Source organism: Saccostrea cucullata, unplaced genomic scaffold (genome assembly GCF_032062105.1).
Source record: "Saccostrea cucullata isolate Sc308-1 unplaced genomic scaffold, CSIRO_AGI_Scuc_v1 ctg3643, whole genome shotgun sequence".
Lineage (NCBI taxonomy): Eukaryota > Metazoa > Mollusca > Bivalvia > Ostreida > Ostreidae > Saccostrea > Saccostrea cuccullata.
This window is the reverse complement of record NW_026932662.1, coordinates 2,954-18,949: the sequence shown is the minus strand read 5'-3', so window position 1 is coordinate 18,949 and position 15,996 is coordinate 2,954.

Sequence of the window (15,996 nt, the reverse complement as noted above, 5' to 3'; positions counted from 1 at the left end):
CCCCCCACTTTTTTCCCCAACATAACCTTTACTATAGTAAATGTTCATTGATAGGATGGTTGGCCCCCCACTTTATTACCATAGTATAGTGATAGCAAGGAAAAAATTGGAAGTGATAGTAAGTTGGCTTTGAAAAAGTTGGCGACTAAACACCCCCCCCCCCCCCCCCCGGGCAACTTTTTAATATCGTTTTTTTTTTTTTTTTTTTTTTTTGCTTGTCAACTTTCTCAGGTAAGTAAAAAAAAAAATTCTCAGGTTGGCCCCCCCACTTTCAAAAACGATGCTACGTGCCTGGAATTGCAAACAATTTAAATATCTAAATCCTTCAATTTCGTACATTATTTCTTTTTTTTATTAATATTTTAGAAGCAAGGTAACACAATATTATTTTGCTTAATCAGACGTGATCATGATATTCCCTGTTTATACAGTGATGTGGATCCAGAAAGGGGGGGGGTTCCATTCTTTGAATTTGCTAAAAAGAGTCCCAAATTTTTGTTGTGCTCATGTAGTAACAAATGTAGAAATTCGATTGTGAAAACAAAATTGGATTTACGGGTTCGGAGATTTTAGATTTATTCTCTTTCCTTTGTCAAAAACTTTCAGGTACTAAGTTCATAATTTTTTCCCAGTCTGATGACTGTCCCACTTTTAAAACGATACTACATCCCTGGATCTTTTTACCTTTCTGTAAGCGTACGTTATAACAACTCTATTAATCTTCAATCCCACTTTGAAAACAAAATCTAGATCCGAGTCTGTTTCACTTAAGTATTTACAAGTTAGTAATCTAGTAATCAAGTAAAGCAGCATTAAGATATGTCTTTAGAATAACAGTAGTATCCTATAGTTAAATTATTTAAAACGAAGATGGTGTACAGCTTTAAAACGAAAACAGGCGATTGAAAGGGGGTGAAATTGGAGATAATAGAAATAGACCTCTGTTAATAATTTGATGATATCGAGTAAAGTCTAAGTGATTCATCTTGAAAAAAAATCAATTATTTGAAAGAGCACCATCTAAAATAATTACAGTCTTTATGACGTCACAATTGACGTATATGTATTACTTTTAAAGTCATGTTCAAGACTGACAAAGAGAAATGTAACATATGTTTTTTGAGTTTTGAATTCAGATAATATAAATCGAAGATCATGCCTCTCTACAAATATCGTTTCAAACGAACTACTGACTATTTTTTAAAATATATTGTGTGTAATTTTTATACCACTATTGTTATATAAACTAAATATTACTGAATGTTTAACAAAACTGGTGAATCTTTGCGACATCAAAATTTAAATGTAAAGTCATATTTCATATTGGCCACACGTGTGAACAACGATGATATTAAGCATGTAGATTCGTATCAGCAATATTTATACATATGGTAAGTATGAAAGTTGTTCTTGACTGTGGCCACACTTAATTTTGGGAAAATCTGTCAAAAAATCGGCATTTTTGAACGTTTTTATGAAACCGTCGCATCTTCAAACCATCGCACGTGCCTAACAGCGCGTTATTTAACATAATGAGTTACGTAAGGAAAAAAAGTATGTTGTCCTCTAATAATTAACGAATAATACCGGCCATGAATAGAAACTCGATTTTTGTGAAAAACACAGGGCAAAATATGATGGTTCGTGGCTTTACCTCTTTGGTTGAGTCACTCTTTCTAATTATAACTATAAACTAAGTAAGTTTATTAATACCCAGGAGCAGAGAAGAAGATTTTCAAAGAATTAATATATTTTCACCATAATAATCAATAGAGTCCCGTCCTAACACCTAACACCTGGGGCCATCAAATTCACAATTTTGGAAGAGACACTCTTGCTCATCATAACTATGTACTTACTTACTTTGTTTAATACCCAGGAGCAGAGAAAAAGATTTTCAAAGAAATCATACATTTTCACTATATAATCTATATAACCACGCCCTAACCCCAGAACCCCCGACTCTGGGGCCATGAATTTCACAATTTTGGTAGAGGACTTAATGCTCATTACATTCATGCCAACAGTTTGACTGCTCGATCGCGATGTCCTGGAGTAAAGAAGAAGATTTTTAAAGATTGCATTAATTTTAATGGTTTTGGTCCCACCCCCAAGGGGCAGGGACCATGAAATTCATAATGTTTGTTCCCTTTCATCCACAAATGTTGCATAATAAATTTGGTTGAAATTGGTTCAGTGGTTTCAGAGAAGAAGCTGAAAAAGTTCAAATGTTAACGCGAGACGACGGACGAAAACGGATAGCATTAGGTCACCTGAGTGACTAAGGTGACCTAAAAATGGTTCAATACCAACCTTCTGGAAACAAAGCCATGCTTTCTTCTGGCCTCACTCGAAGTTTCAATTGATCTACAGTTTGGTCATGTGAATGACTGGAAGTATTTGGATAAAATCAAAAGGTTTTCATTACTTCTATTGAAATTAAAGCACAAGCTTTTGAAGACATACTTAAAGGTACTTGGACACAGATTTGAAGTTAATATTTTCTCATTTTTTCTGTATAATATCACGAATTATATATTTTAATAGCATTTCACACAAAAATTAATTAAAAATCTTATTTCATTTAAAAGTTATTAAAACTTTAAATTTTTTGGCGGGTTTGATTGACACATCCTTGCACTTTCACAAATATTAACTTTATTCTTAATCCTTAGGAAAATTGGCAATTTTGATGTGTTTTAATGAGAAATATTAAAACTTTTATCAAGATAAATAATTTTATTTAGAGTAGAAATGTTAGAAAGCAAAACACCTTCACAAGTATCGTCATTCTGAACTAAGAGATACGTACAGAGTTTAGCAAATCGAGCATTCTGTTATTGTTTATCGAGTTCTGTTATTGTTTATATTTAGAATTCACCGGGTGCGTTCAATCGTCACAGTCTGCTTACCACAACTGCACGGACTGACAATATATTGTGTGTTTGTTTTGCTGTCGAACGTGTCTACTCTGAATTTTCTGGATTATAGTATTAATATTTTTCATTTATACAAAACGAGATTGCCACTTTTACTAAGGATTAAGAATAAAATTAAATTTGTGAGAGTGCAAGGATATGTCAATCAAACCCGCCGAAAAATTTGAAATTTCAATATCTTTTAAACGAAATAAGATTTTTAATTAATTTTTGTGTGTAATGCTATTAAAATATATAAGTCGTAATATTACAGAGAAAATAATAACTTCAAATCTGTGTCCAAGTACCTTTAATACAAGACACCATTCCAGAGCGAAATTGCTACTCTAATTCTTATGTGTTTTGTGCGGAGTTGTGCTTTGCATAGAGATATGTTATGCAATCCATATTTGAATCCATTTCTAACGATTTCAGATTTACACACTATAGTACTGATTGTCAGCATCTTCCAATGAGTCGAAAAGGAAATAATTCCTCATGCGGGCTTTCCGATCAAATTCCCATAGCTAATTAGTGATTTAAACAAAAGGCAAGAGACAATGATTCATACCCTGTCTTGACATTCCGGAAACTGTGTTCGTAAATCAATTTCCGTTAAAAGAGCAACCCATTTTGCACAAGTTATTTTGTTCAGTACTATTTGGAAGGCGCTGCATACAATGGCAGGTATGGTCAATTCATTTGTTCTTGCAAATTCAATGAGTTTTCAAAATTTGTATTGTCCTTCATGCCAGGATTCCAACTGTCATCGGAATATGCAAAGTGCAGGATGATTTTGCCAAAATGTTCTTGACTGTTCAGATATCCCGTGCAGTTTGCTTGCGTATACATGTAAAATGTCGACGTGTGGTTTGTCATACCTATAGGTGATAGGGTAAACTTGATCGCGAGTCGAACAAATTTTTATCGTCTTATAAATCTGTTAATGATAAATTAAAGATAGATAACTTTTGCTGAGTCTTTTTTTTTTCGTTCTCTATAAGTTAGAGTTATCTTTCGTTTGTTGAACTCTTCTGTTCAAGAGTGCAGGGTGCCGGGAAGTTTCAAGGTAAACTTTCTGAACTATCAATGTCATTAAAGTTTCAGTCATTGATTTTTTCAGCACATGTACAAAAAGTAAACAAGTTTGAATAAACTGAATACTCTTTAAGCTATTTTACTCTAGTTTTGGATGCATAATTTACAAATAAAACACCTAAAGGTCATTCATTTTAGATAGCCCAAATGATCTTGAGTTGAACACCAAAAATGACCGAAAGTCGAACAGTGTTCGACTCCAGATACATGTATATGCTTCAAAATATATGGAATTTGATCTAGCATACAGACCTAATATTGGATTTAAAAAAAAATATAACAATATTTTGTTTACTGTATATCAATATGTAAAAATGAATGTTTAAACAAATATTCTATATTTTAAATCGATTGTCAGGAATGTTATAGAGGCAAAACTTTTTAAAATAAACAAACAATACATACGTTTGTCTCTACTACAACAGTACTTAAATTTGAATGAAAAAAGTACTAGGTTAATTATAATTGAAGAAAATATCGGAGTTACGAAATATTAATACTCTGGCAATCTTAAAATTCTTAAAATTTACAAACACTACTTAATAGGATGAGGAACATTGTCATTAAAAATCTGTTTGCTGTTGGAATGCATCACCACGGAGGAAGAGAGCTACCTATAGAAACACCCATGTTTTGTTCCCCGGAACCTAATAACAGATGGGACCCAAAGACCGTAGCTATCTACTACGACAGGAATATGGCACACAAAGCAGCATATTTAAAGAGATCAGACGCTGCTGTTGTGTTTGAACTGTTTCGGAAAGGCGTTATGAACGGACACTGTTATCTAAATACTAAGGGACCTGTTTAAAAGATATCGAAGAGATCAGGATCACAGCAGAGGATAAGCATTGGATTTAAATGCGAAAATGAAAAACAGAAATCGTTAAAACTCATTTGCAGGGTCTCCCTTATGATTTAAACATTTTCTAATAAAATCTCTGTAACTGTTTATGATTTTTTCCCTCCTCATATAAAAAGACGGGCAACTGAACAAGCCAAGAAAAATGTTTATGGTTCAATATATATAAGTGAACAATTTAGATTAATCTTTTATCCAATCAAATGAAGCGCTACAACCAAAATTAAATTATTTTTGGTTGTAACGCTACATTTGATTGGATAAAAGATTAATCTAAATTGTTTAATCTGGTTTGCCTACGTCACAATGACTTACGTCAAAAACGTATCAATCCACTTGACGTAAATTTTAAAATATGAACAATATGAAGGTGTTTTTAAGAGAGAAATTGTCTCATTTTATATAATTAATAATTGAAAATTAAATTATAAGGAATGAATTAAATAGCAACCCGAATTAAACTGCTATAACGTGGATTGGGCAGTTTGCGAAGTGGTTTATAAAGCGTAAATTTATACTGTTCTAACCCAAGTAATAGCAGTATAATTTGGGTTGCTATTTAGTTCATTCCTTAAAGAAATATAGTATCATTTAAAAACATCTATCAGGTTATATTTTCATTCTGTGTAATTTAACAGTTGAAACTATTGCAGGAGAATTACATCACCGGCCTGTGCGGGCTATAATTTGTCCGCAATGGTTGCAACCGTAAATTTACAACAACAAAAAAACTAGTGCTAATTGTAACGGGAACCGTTACAGATGTTCCCCAAACGCTCCCCAACTCCCTTCTCGTGCCATATTCCCTGTAAGTTTCATTAAAGAAGGCATATGCATTTAAGACGTAAACAACGTTTTTCCAAAAGTATACCAAGTATTTCAAATTTAAGCAATGCAGGCGTGTGCATGTGATTGCATGAGCGTAATGACGATATCATGTTGTCTACACTATTTTACTCATTTGCACGTGCACGCACGTGCATGGTGACCATACCTTCTTGTAGGAGTCCATTATGTCTGTCTATGTTCTTAATCCCATCCTGTTTGGTTGAAAAACAAGGGAGTTATAGCCATTTAAAGTTTAAGCCAATCAGATTGCAGCGCACGTGCATGCACGTATTTTCATGACAATTATTATATATCATATTGTAGGACATCTTAAAGTATGCTTATGTTTTAAATTTCAAAGCGTTTTGTTAAAAGACAGAAAAGATATTGAGATTTTTGTTTCAGCCAATCAGAGCAAAGCGCACGTGCACGCACATGCATGCATGTGAATGGTGACCATACCATCCTGTAGGAGTCCTTTATGTCTATCTATGTTGTAAATCCCATGCTGTTTGGTTGAAAACCAAGGGAGTTATACTCATTTAAAGTTTCAGCCAATCAGATTGCAGCGCACGCGCATGCGCGTGATTTCATGAAAAATTTTATATATCATATTGTAGTACATCCTAATGCATGTCTATGTTAGAAATTTCAAAGCATTTCATCATAAAACAAAAAAGATATTGAGATTTCTGTTTCAGCAAATCAGAGCAAAGCGCACGTGCATGCGCGTGAGTTCATGCAAATTTGACCATGTCATCTTATCTACACAACTTATATATCTTTATATAATGAGTTTCAAAACATTTTATCAAAAAATATAAAAGTTACAACCATATTAAATATATCAGTCATTTTACTCATTGCACGCGCCCGCACGTGCATGCGAATGCGCGCAAAATGACCTTCGTTCGGCACATCTACACAACATGCCTACTAACCCTAAAAAGGTTTTAACTTAGTTTGGTGAACAGTTTCTGAGAACACTTCCGGACAAAAAAGTACCGGAGAAGAAATAAGAAGAAAAAAGAATAATAATAATAATAACTAGTGCTAATTGTAACGGGGACCGTTACAGATGTTCCCCAAACGCTCCCCAACTCCCTTTTGGTGCCATATTCCCTGTAATCTTCATTAAATAAGAAAAACTCTATGCATTTGAGACTTTAACAACGTTTACCGGGAGTGTACCAAGTTCATTCAAATTTAAACATTGCACGCGTGCACATGTGAATCCATGTGCGTAATGACCATATCATCTTGTCTACACAATCTATATATTTTAATATACTAAATATTAAAGTATTTAATCAAAAAGTATTTAAAAAATACGCTCATTCAAGTGTATTTTTTATTTTACTCTTTTCACGTGCACGCACGTGCATACATGAGCATGGTCACCATACCTTCTTGTAGAAGTCCATTACATATATCTATGTTCTAAATCCCTCCCCGTTTGGTTGTAAACCAAGGGAGTTATAGCTGTTTAAAGTTTAAGCCAATCAGATTGCAGCGCACGTACACGCACGTGTATGCATGTGCATGTGACCATATCTTTTTGTAGAAGTCTGTTATATCTATCTATGTTCTAAATCCAATCCTGTTTGGTTGAAAACCAAGGGAGTTATAGCTATTTAAAGGTTCAGCCAATCAGATTGCAGCACACGTGCATGCACGTGTTTTCATGATAATTGCTATATATTATGTTGTAGGATATCCTAATGCATGGCTATGTTTAAAATTTCAAAGTATTTTGTCAATAAACAAGAAAGATATTGAGACTTTAGTTTCAGCCAATCAGAGCAAAGCGCACGTGCATGCGCGTGAGATCTTGCTATTTTGACCATGCGATATTGTTTATACTTCTAATATATTCTTATATTATGACTTTTAAAGCATTTCATTAAAAATGGAAAAATTTACGCCTATATCAATTAAATCGGTCATTTCACGTGTTGCACGTGCACGCTCTTGCAAACACGTGCGCGCAAAATGACCTTGATTCCGCAAATCTACATAACATGTCTACTTATCCTAAAAAGGTTTTACCTACATCAGACGAACAGTTTACAAGATCATTCCCGGACAAAAAAGTACCCAGGAAGAAGAAGAAAAATAATAATAATAATAATAATAAGAAACAGAGTAAAAACAATATGTTCCCCAACTTCGTTTGGGGAACATAATGATAATAAACTGTGAACCCTTAGGTGATTTATTTGAAAATCTTGTAATCCACTGCTGAGAAATGGGTTTTTCACAAGACGGTTGAATGTTTATTAAACACAATCATATTTAAAATTCTATTGTAGATGTCGAAAATGCCATCAGTTAAAAGTAAGAAAAAAAGAACAAGACCTATCTTCAGGAACTGGACAGATGAGGCAATGTCGGTAGCCGTTGCTGATGTTCAGCAGAACGGAATGTCAATTCGGAAAGCTGCCGCAAAGTATTCGGTTCCACCGACAACTTTGAATAACCGTATCACCGGAAAAATTCAAGAAGGGGCAAGGTGGGGTGGTTTATTGTCATAGAAAGATGAGGAAGGACTTTTAGAGATAGCAAAGAAGAGAGCTGATTTGGGTGTCGGATATTCTAAGCACAATTTCTTAAGAAGTGCGTCCGAACTTGCGAAAAGAAGGGGGACAGAATGTAAGGGCCCAGTGCCGTCAGAGATGTGGTAGAGGCGATTAAAGCAACGCCACCCAGAGATTACACTGAGAACACCTGAATCCACTAGTGCTCTTTGTCATCAGGGGATGACAACAGAAAGAGTCAATAAATTCTTTCCCATTTCATGTGACGTTTATTCAGAAAACCAACTTCTCAACAAACCGATGTCCATCTGGAATATGGATGAGACAGGGATAACGATGTCTCACAAACCTGGAAAGGTTATTGCTCAAAAGGGTGCCAAGACAATTCACGGAAAAGCAGGGTCGCAAGAAATGGTTACAGTTATATCCTGTGCCAACGCAAGTGGAACCACAATTCCACCCCATTTCATAATGCCAGGGAAAACAAAACGGGCTTTACACGGATATGGGATAGAAAATATTTCAAATGAGTCTGTACTGAAAGACGCAAAATTTTCAGTGTCTGAGAGTGGTTGGACGAAGGATGGCATTGCCCGTCTATGGTTCGAGCAGACATTTTTGCCAAACATTGGATTAGAGAGACCACAGTTGAATTACTTATATGCGATGGCCATGGGTCTCATAGCAACATTGAATTCATAGAGATAGCACGATCGAACAATATTGTGGTGATAGAGCTACCGAGCCACACCAGCAATTGGACACAGCCGCTTGACCGTTCCTTCTTTACGTCTTTGAAATCTGGATGGAACCAAGAAGTAGATTCTTTCATCAGCACAACTGGAGTTGCTGTGGGACACCTCCAGTTTCTGAGGGTATTTGAGAAAGCTTGGTCTGCAGCTACAAATGGACAAATGATTTATCACTACAAGATGACTTTAATTGGAATCAAGTTTATATTAATCTTAAAAACCTAACAAAAGATACAAAATTGTTTTGGTTTAAATACAAAATTTTACATAGAATAATTGGTGTGAATAGATATTTGTTTTTTTCAAAAATTATTGATAACCAACAGTGTGCACTGTGCTCGCAGGAACCTGAGACACTAAAACACTTATTTTTTTAATGTGATTTCGTCAAGATAATCTGGTCATCCTTAGAAGACTGGATTTGTTTAAAATCTGGTAGAACATTCCAATTTAACATACAAAATGTAATCCTCTGTACTGCAGACATTGATGTGGGTTTGAATATTATTATTGTATTAGTAAAAAAATATATCTTTCAAATGTCAAGAAAAAAGTGTACCATTTTATTTAATGATTTATTATTGTACCTTAATAATTATTTTGTTATAGAAAAAAAATTATATGATGTTGAACAATTTGAAAAAAGATGGCAAATTGGAAATGTCTTTTTTCAAAATAATGATTAAGCACAGGAGTTTTATACTATTGTTATATTGTAACCTATGTAAGACTGACTGATATTTATTTCACCCCCCTTCCACACGTAATATTGTAGGTGTGTGTCTCACTCTGTATGTAAGTGTGTGTATGTCTGTATGTGAGTGTGCCAAATGTTTGCTTCTGAACATATATGTGTTGTTTCTGTAAAAAAAAAAAAAAGAAAAAAAAAAAAGAAAAGAAATCCAATATTGTATCTGGATTTATGGCGACGGGAATATTTCCTTTAGATCCGAACATGATTCCGGCAGAGGCCTTTCTTCCCTCAGTATTATACAGAGATGAGCCTGTCGCTCATACGAGGGGTGATCAAAAAGTTCGCAAACTATCTCTATATCTTCAAAACCACATTTTAGATTAGAGAAAAAATTAGGTACACACATAGCCATACAAATGGTCTATAAATAGCATATACTGAATTAAGTTTTGCTCCTTGATTGTGACGTCACAATGTGAAAATGACGTCACTATTTAGGTCACTTGTGACGAAAAATGGTTGTCTCAGTCGAACTCGTTCAACAAACGACTGTACAATTTATTGTAATATCTTAGAAATCCCTCTACAGTATCATATAATAATTTGTACACAGTTTATTGAGATAAATGAGTTCCTATAAATTCAATTAATGATTGGATTAATCGTTTTAGTGAAGGAAGGCTGATGGTTAAAAATGATACTTGTCATCTTGCCCAGTGAAAGCAAGTTTGAAAAGATAAGTATTTTTAATTAAGCAATTTGCTATCAAAGACCTCCAATTAGCAATTTGAAAAATAGTTGAATATTTGAACAATGATATAAGTATTAAATACCTAAGATATCGTTTACTTTAGATTTTAAACATATTAGATATGATAAAAAGGATGCACCCATTCTCTATCCACCTTGAATAAAGGTCTCTCCTGAGACAGAAGATTTGTGTTTTAATGGTCGCCATGCTTATTTTTGGAAAGGATGTTATTATCCACCCATTCTGTTGCCGAGATATGACCATTTCTGACAAATTAACTGTTCTTGTCATAAAAATTAACTCACATGGAAAGAAATATAAAACTCGGAAAAATCTTTTAACTTTTGTGACAGAACGCTACGGAGGGGGTCACGTGACCGCCAATATCACGTGATTCGCGCATGTGCAGAACGGTGGTTGATGTGCATTAAAATTGGGGAGGATTGATTTACAATATAATCAACATTAAAACCAAATATTGTTTCTTGTATGGAAGTTATTCAATTAGTTTGCGAACTTTTTGATCACCCCTCGTACCAATGGTCCGCCTTCTTGTAACTCTGCTGAGACAATCACCATCGCTCAAACACCAGACTTGGTGCCATCACCATGTAGATACAGATACACCGGCTGTAGCAGACACTGCTCCTGATGTAAGTGACCACACGCTAATACAGTCTATAGGCTCCTCACAAACACCGATGCTACCGTTAGACCCAATGTTGGATGCCAGCTCAGATGAAAGCTTCTCTGCTAGTTTTGAGACAATCAACAATATATTGTTAACGGTACCCATACAGGAACCTGTTACAGATTTGCCATTGATGATACTTCCTGATGGAAGCCTCGAGTTAACAGAAATTTCTTCGGGCTTAGAAACTAGGATTGAGGAACATGTGGAAAATCATCTTGGAAGGAGCAACAGATCTGCTTCCGTCTCTGACATTTTTGCAATCCCTAAGGTGATAAAAGATTCTAAAAAACGAAAGCAGAAAGTCAGTATTTCGTTTTAACCTCAAATGAGGCTTACGAAGAAAGAAAGAAGAAGGAAGACAAAAAGAGAGAAGCAAAACAAATTAAAGAAGAAAAAAGAATTCAGAGAACATGAAGAAAATGAAAGCAGCAGAAAAAGAGAAAAAAATGAAAGAGAAAATGTCGAGGAAGAAAAAAGCTTAAATCACGCAATTACTAAAATTAAAATTTGTTTACATGTACTTATAAAATCATTTATAATGACATATTTTCGAAGAACCAAAGATCTTGTTAAAATAAAAACTGTCACAATAATTAATATTGGGAAAAACTACATTGGAAAGAAAATTTATTAAATGTTATGTCTACTTATTATATAATGTCTGGGAAAGTAGTTTTCAATAACAAATATGTGCGAATAAACAGAATAAATGGCGTTCGACTTCAAATTAGGCTTTCAGAAATGTTGACGGTAACTGAAAAAAAAAACACGAAACATGCCAAACTGAAATAAAATATATTTATACAGAAGAAATAAAATATAGCCATAGAAAAGCCGTGGACGGTTGGGAAATTGTCTAATTTATAATTATATGACGTTAATAAGTCTTCCTTGATATTAAAATATTTTATCTGAAAATCAAATCAAAATGTTTAGTATGAATCAAAATTTATCTTTAAGAGAAAGATAAGAGAGATTTTTTAAATAAAAAAAAAATCTCTTCAGAAATATGTCTATTTATTATAATGTCATTAAAGCAGTATGAGCTGCAACTTTGATGTCAGAAATTTTAGTTGCAAAATTGTAATAAATTATTTCAGTGAGAGACAAAAATTACATTTAAAAATTTTCTTTTGTTCATATTTGTGATTGAAGAACTATTTATAAGCTTTGATTGAAGCAAAATTACATTATTGTCGTCCTGTAGAATACTGATTTCTCACATAATACTATATACTGTAAACCAACTTTTATTCGCGACGACTTTATTTCGCGATTTACTGGGAGTAAACTAGTTCGCGACGATTAATTTTTGCGATCCAGCCTTTTTAGAAGCTAATTTTAATAGAAAAAGATACTTCAAGGACCCGTTCGCGGCGAGAAATATTCGCGATGACGAGGCTCTCGCGAACCTCGCGAAAATTTCTCGCACGCGAATAAAAGTTGGTTTACAGTATTCGATTGTACAGAAGTCTTTCCTCAGAAAGAGTTTCATACATTTCTTTTTAGTCTAATTCATCATAAAGGTTTAAATTACATACAGATTTATTATAATAGCACATTTTAAGAGCAAATTAAAAATCTCAAAAATGCAGCTCATATTGCTTTAAAAGCAGTTCCCACCAATAAATATGCAATTTGTGCTACTCAGAATAAATGGCGTTCGACTTCATATCTAGCTGTTCGACTTCTGGTTGAATGTGATCTGTGTTGTCAATCTTGACGGTGAATATAAACAGGCGTTCGACTTGCGATCAGAACGCGCGCTCCAATAGTTTGTAAGTCATTAAGGATGTTTGCATTAAAGACATGTATTCCTTATCTGTTGTACAGCATTTTGATTTGCGCCATTTTGTCCACATCGTAATGTAAGACCGATACGGATATAAGATTATGTTCATTCCGTGCCCCATAGCCACAGCAATTTTTAGTGTTCACACACTTGAATGGAAAAGTAAAATCTTCACTGTCAACTGTATTGTCTGGATCTTGCAAAAAAAAAAGGAAGTTTTCAATAGTTTGTATTTGTAAGTGAGGATTCATTCTGAAAAGAATATGGATAACCTTTTCCCAAAACAATAGTAGATTTTGAGAGTTGGAGATTGCATATGTAGCATTAAATGCACTTCTCTTATGAATGTCTTGAACACTTTTCAAATGCTTTTCTACGACAGACATTATCTTTGATAAAGAATGAAACTCTCCTGATGTTTCAGTAGGTTCTTTGCTCATCTGTATTTTTTCGCTCAAAAATTGGACAATTTCTTGAACCGACAATTCTCTTGACATCAACAGTAATATCTTTATCGGGATTTGACATTCGTTTCGGAATGCGAGTGGTGATCAAAAACTTCGCCAACTATTTATCTACAAAACTACACAGTTCAGATCAGAATAAAATTTGGCCACTCCTATAGTCGTGATTTTTCTCAACATCATTGTGACGTCACAATGTGAAAATGACGTCAATATGTAGTTGACTCGTGACGAAAAATGGTTGTCGCTGTCTTGCTCGAGCAACGAACGGCTGTAAAGTTTAACGTATAACTTGGGAATTCCTTTGAAGTATCATGTAATAATTTGTACAAGGTTTAAAAAGATGACTTTCCAGGCGTTCAATCATAAATAGGATTGACTGTCAAAGTGAAAGGAGGGAGACACTTAATTATGACGTTTGTTTTATAGCCCAGAGAAGGAAAGGTGGGGAGGAGATGTGTCCTTTGTTGGGCAATTTGTAATGAAAGATTGCGAAGTTACAGCTAAAAAAAATAGTTGAATTTCTTAACAGCTATATTATTTTATTATATTAATATTACTATATTGATATAATATTACTATATTATTATTATTAAATATGATAAAAAGAAGACCCCCATACTATATATCCATATCGGGTAAACGAACTTCCTAAGACAGAGTCACCAAGATACTTTTCTAAACTGTTAATATCAACTTCTGTGTGTACCAAAAAAAAAATTCTGAATACGCCTATTGATAGATTGCATATTGATTATCGTCTTTCTCGAGATTTTCTCACTCATATGGAGACGCCACCACTTGCCGGTGGAGAGCTGCAAATTCAGTCCTATACTCGGCACTCAGGGCCGTTGAGCAGGGAGGGATCTTTTTCGTGTAAGCACCTACAAGGGACCCCGGTTTATAAGGTCTCATCCGAAGGACCGGTCTTCACATCCCATGTCATTGAGATTCAAACCCGCGACGTAAGTATTGACTCGATCCTCGAAAGGAACAATATCATTTTTGGGTAGGTAGTTGACTATGCATCTTCGCTAGCGAAGATGTTGACTTTAACCATCCTTAACCCATTATCCCTCCTACTACGATGTAAAAAGAGTCTTAATGCTTCTCGAAGATGTTCTTCTGGTACTCTTAACTCATTTTCTTAATGTCTAAGAAACTAGGTGAAGGAAAGTACAGTGTGATATGAGTACTCAACATCTCCATCAATCTTTCTCTTTGTCGCGCCGGTCCTTCGGATGGGACCGCATACACCGTGTCTCAGTAGGTCCTGGCACGAAAAAGATTCCTCCCTGCTCAATGGCCCTGAGTATAGGACAAAATTTGCAGCTCTCCACTGGCATGTGGTGGCGTCTCCATATGAGTGAAAAATTCTCGAGAGGGACGTTAAACAGTATACAATCAATCTCTTTGTCGCGTAACTTGTCCGTACTTTAGACGAAATAGATAAACAACGTTGATTACATGAAGCGGAAGATAACGTGAAATTCCATTTATTGATGTCATTGGTAGTGTACCCTTGAAGGATATGCATGTCTTTACATTTAGAAAAAGATGACGGAATGTGTAATGATCATTAGAGACCTCTTCAGACAATACAACTCGCTGAACTCCTAGTGATTTGGGTTTTTCGCGATTTTCAGTCTCTCGCAGTATGATACGAAACTAGATCCAGCCAAATTTAAAAAAAAAATGGAATATTTTTCACTGTAATCAATGAATACATTTGAATTCTGCAATGGCTAATGCAATTAACACTGCGTTCAAGCTGTCATTTATAAGCTGGATTATATCCAGGAAGGCTTGATTTATAAAAACACTTTTTATGTTCACAAATAGCATTGCCGAAACCTTTGATTTTGTTTTCCGAACAGAACCTCTCAGGAGCGCTATTATCCTGGATAAAAAAAAGTATCAAGTGTAAATGGAAGTGCATTCTTTGGTTTTAGGCAACAAAAATCACAATTGACGAAATTATCACCAGGGAAAATAAGTGTCAAACTTTCCGGCAACATGAAAATAGTAACGATGGAATAGCACTTTTTTTTTTTTTTTTTTTATAAAATTAGGTCGGTAGGGCGAATTCTGGAAGTCCAAATATAACAATGGCAATTGCTCAAACCTGAGCATGAGTGACAGATGGCTTAGATATAAGAACTCATGACGTATACATGTAAATTGGTTTCATTGACACATTTGGAGTTGCACAGTAATTAGCATCATTAATTGTTTGCATGGTGATTAAGTAATTAATTAAAAGTATATTTCAAAGTTTCACTGAATTGTTTTTATCCGAAATCACACAGTGATAATTCCCTCTTGCTTCGGAAAATGAGACGTCCTTGTCTCGACAATAACCGGGGACTGAATTAAGCGGAGCACTGGGTTGTTGGTTCCAGCAAGGAATGGTTGATGTAGGAAGCGAAAGGAATTGATGTTGCTTGGTAACACGTTTGGTTGAGTTGATGGGTCTTTGTTGGTTGTTCGTTCGATTTTGGCTGCTTTGCAATTTTGATTAATTGTTTGTTGTTTAACGTCACTCTCGAGAATTGTTTCATTCATATAAAGATGCCACCACTTGCCGGTGGAGAGCTGCAAAATTT